Source organism: Pinus tabuliformis, chromosome 2_2 (assembly GCF_031772625.1).
Source record: "Pinus tabuliformis cultivar Carrire ecotype Pingquan chromosome 2_2, CPIR1, whole genome shotgun sequence".
NCBI classification, from domain to species: domain Eukaryota; kingdom Viridiplantae; phylum Streptophyta; class Pinopsida; order Pinales; family Pinaceae; genus Pinus; species Pinus tabuliformis.
The window spans coordinates 870,195,167-870,204,029 of record NC_142300.1 but is presented as its reverse complement, the minus strand read 5'-3'; positions in this window follow the sequence as shown (position 1 = coordinate 870,204,029).

Sequence of the window (8,863 nt, the reverse complement as noted above, 5' to 3'; positions counted from 1 at the left end):
TTTATAGTATAATGTTTTTTTTTTCATAGCTTAAATAATTTTTTGTTTTTCATAGCTTAGTTCTCTATCTTTTCATAAATTAGGTAATTGCTTTGTTTTCCATATCTTAAACAATTCTATGTTTTCAATACAATTCATAATTCAAGTGTTTGAAAATTAGCTTCAACAAAATTCAAAATTAAGAATTAGTATCGTGATGACTTAGATTTATTTGCAACAATTTCAAATTCAATTGTGTGGGTTGTGATTGCTTTTGGTATTTCAATATGATGTAGGATGATCACATGAATCTTCCAATTGAAATTGAATTAACCTTTAAAAACTACAAATGATCACACTTAAGAAGTTTGTTGTTAAAATCAACATAATTATCTACATTGCATGATGATCTATAAGTGCTTCAGAACCATGGTGATATTGTGACAGATTAGATTCAATTAAATTGATAGAATAGTATGTTCTTTTAATGTCAATTTATACTAGACAAATTAGAAGCTAAGTCCTTGCATATATTTTTCTTTACACTTCATAAGTTTACAAACTTAGATTGATAAAATTAAAATGTTATAGGATTCTAGTACAATTGAATTGGTCAACATGGTTGTTTCACTGAAGAAGAACCCATTAATTTACTATATTTTCCCTAACATGTAGTGATTAGGGTCTTTCGTATGGGTGGCAAGTATATGAATAGATAAAATATTTTTTGTGAATATGGAAACATGTAATATCTACGTGTTCATGATTACATAAATGAATGTTTTTGAGGTTATATATATATATATATATATATATATATATATATATATATATATATATATATAATTTATATTTATGAGTTATTCTACCATGCATTCCAAAAAATATTCTGATATATAAACAAAAGTCATTTAGTCAACAACTAACCTATGGATGTTGAGTTAAAATGCTCAACCACATTTGACTTAAAAATGGAGAAAGAATCAATGTATAGATTTCTCATTAGTCACTTGATTTATCTTATAGCCACCAAGCGAGACCTAAGATTGAAGTCAAATATATATCCCCAAAAGATAATCATTAGATGTCAATAAAATAGGATACGAAGGTATTTAAGGGGTACTTAGAATTTCACATTCAATATGGTATAAGTAAGGGTTTCAAACTTGTGAACTTTGTTAGGCCCCTATACTACTAGTGTAACCCCTTATTGTTATTAGTAAAACCCCCTTATTATATTGTTGTACCCATGTAGTCCCCATATTGTTACTATTGTGCCCCATAGAAGCCCACTATTGTTATTATTGTGCCCTTACATTATTATTGTTATGTCGGCTCTGATTATAATATGACTCCTTAGACTCCTATATATAGAAAGGAGGTCTTGTCATTTGTATAATCCAAGAATTGTTCATTTATGTAATGTAAAGGAGGTTGCCCCCTCGAAGAGGCTGAATTCTAAGGCGTTGATATATTTTTTCTATCTTTTTGTGTGCTGGTTTCATAACATTTGGTATCAGAGCTTTGGATTCTAGGGTTTCGCTACTCCAAACAGGTCATCGTGGAATTTGCGCTATAACTTTTATTTATTTATTTATTTTATTTTATTTATTTTTATTTTTTTATTTTTTGTGACGTTTCAGATGCTACAAAAAAAACCCATTTGAGAAGAAATCACACTAAACCTTGGGTCCGAATTTCAGAGCTTTTTGCGCAATATTTGTGGAGATACGATCTGAGGAAGTCGGTCTTTTTGCAGAATCCTGAATTACATTCCAAACAGGTGACCTGGGGAAAATAGTCATAACTTTTGTTTTGAGCATCAGATTGAAATTTCGTAAGAAGTTACAGAAAGAGGACGGATTGTAGTTTCCTGTGTACATTTTTCAGATCCAAAGGTCAAAACAGTGACACGTGGCACGTCACACAAGTTCGCTTTATTGAACTAGTCTATAATCAGGTCATCGTAGGAGATTTGGCATAGCTCTTCCTTGGGGAATCCAATTTGGATAAGACTGGTGGCATTGGAAAGAGGACATAGAGGGCTATTGCAGGTCGCAATTTCAGAACTGGAAGAACCAAAATTATAGAGTTATAGTCGTTTCAAGATCGAGCTCCTAAAATCAAGAAAAGGCGATATGAGGAAGTTTGATGGCAAGGATCCGGTAAATTGGATACTTCAAATGGAGCAATATTTTGATCTACATGGTGTACCACTATTACAAAAGGTATGTATTGCATCTTCATATTTAGAACCGGATCAATTTTTATGGTATAAAGGGCTTTGTTCCCGTAAACAACTTGTTACGTGGTCAATTTTCACGGAGGAAATGATAGCACATTATGAGGATACAAAGAGCAACACCTTCTTTAGAGCAACACCACAACAATTGGAAAGAGTAAAAGAGCTTTGTTACATAGTGGAAAGTAAAATTATGGCAACAAGGAAGTCTACCCCTCACAACTATAATAATGGAAGTGTTGTTTCTCCTAGCCTTCCACAACCTACAAGGGTTACACCACAACAATTGGAAGAGAAAAGAGAAAAAGGGCTTTGTTACAATTGTGATAGCAAATGCACTAAAGGTCATAAGTGTGCTGAGAAGAAATTATTTTACATAGATTATGAAGAGGAGGAAGAAAAGGATCAAGAAACATCAAAATAAGAGTATATACACCAGGAACCAACCCTAGAGAAAGAAGAAATGAATCCGACCATATCTTGTAAAGCATTGGCAAGAATTACCACTCCTCAAACTCTCAAGATAGAAGGACATATCAAAAAGAAAAAGGTTTAAGAAGTGAAAGATCACATCGAGAAAGAAGAAATGTATCCGACCATATCTTGTAATGCATTGGCCGGAATTACCACTCCTAAAATTATCAAGATAGAAGGACATATCATGAAGAAAAATGTTCAAGAAGTGAAAGATCAAATCGAACATCAAGAAATGAATCCGACCATATCTTGTAAAGCATTGGAAGAAATTACCACTCCTCAAACTCTCAAGATACAAGGACATATCAAGAAGAAAAAGGTTCAAGCAGTGAAAGATCACATCGAGCATCAACAACAAGTTCTCCAAATTTTAAAGGATAACGCCACTTTGGTGCAAAATCGAATGAAACAACAGGTAGATCAACATTGTAGTGAAAAATGTTTTTATGTAGGTGATTGGGTATTTTTACTGCTACATCTCAAGCAAGTTATTTATGAGAAGGAAATGTTGGAAATACTACATGCACTTAAGATATGGCGACCTTACCGAATGGGAATACACTTCAAGGTAAAAATGGATCATGATAGTCTTAAATACTTTTTAGAACAAATATTATCTATAGAAGAACAGAAAAAATGGGTCACAAATATATTGGATTATGAGTTTGACAACATCTATAGAAAAGGGAAGCAAAATTTTGTTGCAGATGCACTCTCAAGAAAGGATGAGGATGTGGAAGCATTGTTTTGTGTTATTTCTATTATCCAACCAAATTGGATAAACGAAGCAAGGGATGAATGGAAGAAGGATGAAGAAGTGTGGCCACTCATTCAAAAGTTGCAGAAGATCCCAATTCAAACAATATTTCCAAAACTTGGAGAGGAAGGAAAAATCATATTGGAACTTGGAGCAATCACAGAAGGAAGAACTCGACAGCTTCGAAATCGATCAATTTCAGAGTATCTCATCAAGTGGAAGAACTTACCCGCTGAAGATTCCACATGGGAGGACAAGAATATTCTACAAAAGCATCAAGAACTACTCAAGCGTTGAGGACAACACTTTTTGAAGGAGAGGGGCATGTTAGGCCCCTATACTACTAGTGTAACCCCTTATTGTTATTAGTACAACCCCCTTATTATATTGTTGTACCCATGTAGTCCCCATATTGTTACTATTGTGCCCCATAGAAGCCCACTATTGTTATTATTGTGCCCTTACATTATTATTGTTATGTCGGCTCTGATTATATTATGACTCCTTAGACTCCTATATATAGAAAGGAGGTCTTGTCATTTGTATAATCCAAGAATTGTTCATTTATGTAATGTAAAGTAGGTTTCCCCCTCAAAGAGACTGAATTCTAAGGCGTTGATCTATCTTGGTTATCTTTTTGTGTGCTGGTTTCATAACAAACTTTAAGAATGAGATTGGTAAGACTCTACTAATGATAGGAAATCCACCACATGGTGCATTTTCAATCTTGGCACGGATGTAGTTTCATGGGAAAGTAATAAGCATAACACAATGTCATTTTACTTCAATAAAGATGAGTATATGGAAATAGCCAATGCAACATGTGATACAATTTGGTTGAGGAGAATACTTGCGCATTTTTTAGTCACACAAGTTTATTCTACAACACTCCACTATGAAAAACAAGGTGTATTCCATGATCACCATGTTGAAGATAGCAACAAGAAATGCTAAAAATAGAAAATGCTAAAAATAGCACTGCTATAAATAGCCTTGATAAAAATAGCAGTTTCATCCAGGGTTGAACTTAGCTACAATGGATGAAAAGTGAAAGTGCTAAAAATAGCTTTTCTAAAAATAACATTTCAGGATCCCTTCCTATTTTAGTCAGTCCCTAAACTATAATATGAAATAAAATTCGAATTTGGACTTAACAACTGTTTGAAAATAAATTAATTAATTCACCATGAGTTAATTAGTTGTGAAAAATCAAACATGAAGTCTATGTGAGGACATGCAATAGTTTCTCCATTAATTGAGGAATTTATCCATCAGTTAAAGAGATAAGAATGAGTTCTAATTTGAGATGTAATTAGTTGCCTCAGTTAACTGAGTCAAGTCCAGTCAGATTGATTTAAACAATTTGTTTTAATTATTGTAAGTTCAGTTAGTTAATACATGCTTGCATATAACTACTGCTCTTCAGATAACTGAATATTCTCTCATACATAACTCATGCATGTCAGTTCAAACAGAGACCCAGTTGAGATTAGATGGAGGGACAGTGTACTATCAGTTGTTAGGATATTCCTTGGTGAATATTCCTTGCATGTAGAAGGATTTCTTTCCAAGAGAATTGTGTTGTTATTTCTTCTTGTACAATGAGTGTGATGAGGCCAATTCCAACATGTGGCTTCACTGGATCCCAAGAAAAATTGCGCAAAGAAATAGGGGCTTGGAGGACTTGAGGAGGATATATACTTGTCTATTCTGTCCATGAGCTTCATTGTTTGATTATAGAGAGAGCAGGAAAGCTTTTGAGCTGATTCTTTTTGTAACTTGGACAAGATTTCCACTTGTATGATAATACAGAGTTGGGGTTTTATGCTTAGGCTTTCCCCTAGTTATATCTTCTGTGTTATGTGTGATTGATTTCTTCTTATCAGTTATATGTGTTCAATTGATCTTGCTCAATTCGATTAAGCTTCCGCATAATTGTTTGTAGAAGTAGATCAAGTATTTTGCTTTAGTATATTGCATTATCGGGTGATTTACTGGTGGGAATTGCTACATGGTATCAGAGCAAAGGTGAGCAAGGAATAACAATATACAAGAAAGGAAAAGGTTGAAGTTTGTGATTGCTAAATATATAAAATGAGTTCTTATCACATCTCTATTTCACCTATGGTGTTCAGTGGTTTAAGAATTGAATATGCCCTTGATGGCAGTTCAAATTATATAGCCTGGAAGGATCGCATGGAGGCAGTATTAGAGGACAACGGTCTAAAGGAATTCATTGATCAAGAAGTCCCCAAGCCGACTGATGCTACTCAATTGGAAGAATGGAAAAAGTGTGTGGCTAGAGCAAGGAGAATCCTTCTGGAGGGAGTTCGAGATCACATAGTCTTGAGTCTCCTTGGGAAGGAGACACCATTTTAAATGTGGAAAACATTGAAAGATCTATATCAGAATAGCAGTGATTAGAGGAAGCTGGCACTAAAAGACAAGCTTTGTAAAATCAACTGTGAAAATGGTGATACAATCTCTACATATTTGAACAAGCTCACCACCTGCAGGGATGAGCTTGGAAGTGTAGGGATCGCGACAACGGATGATGACATGGTGAGTCTTGCACTCCTCAGTCTTCCTAAGAGCTGGCATAGCTACCAGGACTCGGTTAATGGAAGAGAAAAACTGCCAGATTGGGAATGACTTTGGTCGGATCTGATGCAGGAGGAGATAAGAAGAAGCACCAGAGATGGATCCTCATCGAAGCAAGATGATGAGGAAAATCTAGCCTTAGCGAGTAAGGTAAGGAAGGGGAAAGGGAAGGCATCCCAATCCAAATCTAGTTCTTCCCATGGTGGGAAGAAGTTTGACAAATCGAAAGTGTGATGCTTTCATTGTCATGAAGTGGGCCATTATGCTACTAATTGTCCACAGAAGAAATCCAAGAAGGGTTCCTCAAAGGGATCTGATGGTGAGGCACTAGCCTCACAGTTTGAGCTGGATTTCTCTCTTATCGCATGCATGGTTTCATCCATGATGGGATGTGTTTGGTACCTGGACAATGGAGCCTCTTTCCACATGTCAGGTGACAAGAATCTTTTCAGTACCTTGGAGGAGAAGGATCTCCAGATGCGGATCGAGATGGGCGATGATGGAAAGTACTGTCTCAGGTGAAGGTACGGTTGTGTTTCAGAGGGAGCATGGAGCTCCCCTCACCTTGACTGATGTAAAGTATGTACTAGGTCTGAAGAAGAATCTTGTGTCCATTGCTTTGCTAGAAGATAAAGGCTATGATGTAGTCTTTAGCAAAGGAAAGGTATTCCCGAGGCATATTGGCACTGGACAGACAAAGTGAATAGGTATTCGAGTCAAGAATATCTACAAGTTGGAGGTAGATGACTGTGTTGCTTTGAGTTCCAAAGCAGAGATGGTGCAGAGCCAAGATGTTGGCAAGCTATGGCATATAAGACTGGGCCACTTGCACCATGGAGCCTTGAAGATCATGCATCAGATTTCTACTGGATTACCCAAAGGAAAACTTGAGCAGACGAGTACATGAAAAGGTTGTACCTTGGGTAAGTATGTGAAATCTTCCTTTCCGGATCAAGACAGTAGAGCTGGAGCAATCCTGGAGTGAGTTCACTCAGATGTATGTGGACCATTCTCTATAGCTTCCACCGCTAAACAAAGGTACTGCGTTATTTTTATTGATGATTTTTCTCGTAGATGCTAGATCTACTTTATGCAAAAGAAGGAGCAGACCTTCTTGAGGTTTTGTGAGTTTAAAGCCTTAGCAGAGAAAGAGTCAGGAAAGAAAATAAAAGCCTTTCATAGAGACAATGGTGGAGAGTATGTCTCTCAGCAATTTAAGGACTTCTGTGCTTCAGAAGGAATTAAACGGGAATTGACGGCACCCCATAACCCACAGCAGAATGGGGTGGTTGAAAGGAAGAACAGCTCGATTGTGGAAGCAGCTCGAGCGATGTTACATGACCAAAGCCTACCACAACACTTGTGGGCTGAGGCATGCAATACAACAATATACTTGCAGAATAGAAGCCTGCATCGTATATTGGGGATGAAGACACCTATGGAGGCCTATTATGGGAAGCGACCTGATGTAAGTCACTTCCGAATCTTTGGATCATCAATTTACTGTCATGTGACCAAAGATGCCAGGAAGAAGCTAGACCCAATAGCTGAGTTGGGAATACTTGTGGGGTACATAGATACACCTCACAACTATCGGGTGTACCTGCCTTCCACTCAAAGGACTGTGGTACGCAGGGATCTGAAGTTTGACGAGCAGAAAGCCATGCAAGTGTCACTTGAGAGGGAGCTCAAGTTGCATGCAGATGAGGAACCTTCTATTCCTAAGGAGGAGCAGCCTTAGATTGATATGGAGCATCCGCATGTAGAGGATCTAAGAGTGGAGACATCCACTCATGCTGAGACTTCCAGAGATGGGTGGAAACGCTCAAGGGAAGCTGATAGGTTGATGCTGGATGCACGGGAGAATGTGGGACAACCATCTTCTCAGCGCAGACAGAGGAGGTCGCCAGAGCGGTACACTGGTTACATGGCCCTAGTTGGGGAGTGTGTAGATTCCGAGCCTTCTTCATTCGAGGAGGCAGTGCAGCAACCAGTGTGGGTTGATGCAATGGTGGAGGAGTATGACTCCATCATACAGAACTGTGTTTGGGATGTTGTCCCAAGACCTCAGGACAAGTTAGTGGTGAGTTCTAGATGGCTTTACAAGGTAAAGGAGGCAGCTGATGGAAGTGTTGAGAAACACAAGGCAAGGTTTGTTGCCCGAGGTTTCTCACAGGTCAAGGGGATTGACTATGATGAAAATTTTTCTCTTGTAGCAAGGTACTCATCGATTAGATCGATATTGGCACTATCATCTCAGATGGGGTGGAAGATCCACTAGATGGATGTGAAGACATCATTCCTCAATGGGACGATTGAGGAGGAGGTGTACATTGAGTAGCCAGAGGGTTTCGAAACCTTCGACAGTGAGTGTGCAGACTCAAGAGGGCTCTGTATGGTCTAAAGAAAACACCCCGTGCTTGGTACACCAGGATCGACAACTATTTCACCGGGTTGGGCTTCACCAAGAGTGAAGCAGATGCGAACCTTTACCACATCATGGTAGAAGGTAAGCCATTGATCATTGTACTTTATGTCGATGATCTGATTTTGACAGGTGATGATCAACTGATACAGTCTTGCAAGGAGGACCTTGCAAGAGAGTTCGAGATGAAAGATATGGGTCTTATGCACTACTTCCTAGGCATGGAGGTGTGGTAGAGAGATGGATAAGTTTTTGTATCTCAAGGCAAGTATGCCAATGAGATCCTCAGGTGGTTCCATATGGAGAAGTGCAAACCCATGCAGACTCCTCTAGTTGGGAACTGGAGGAAGGAGTATGCTACTTCAGGTGAGGTAGTAGCTGC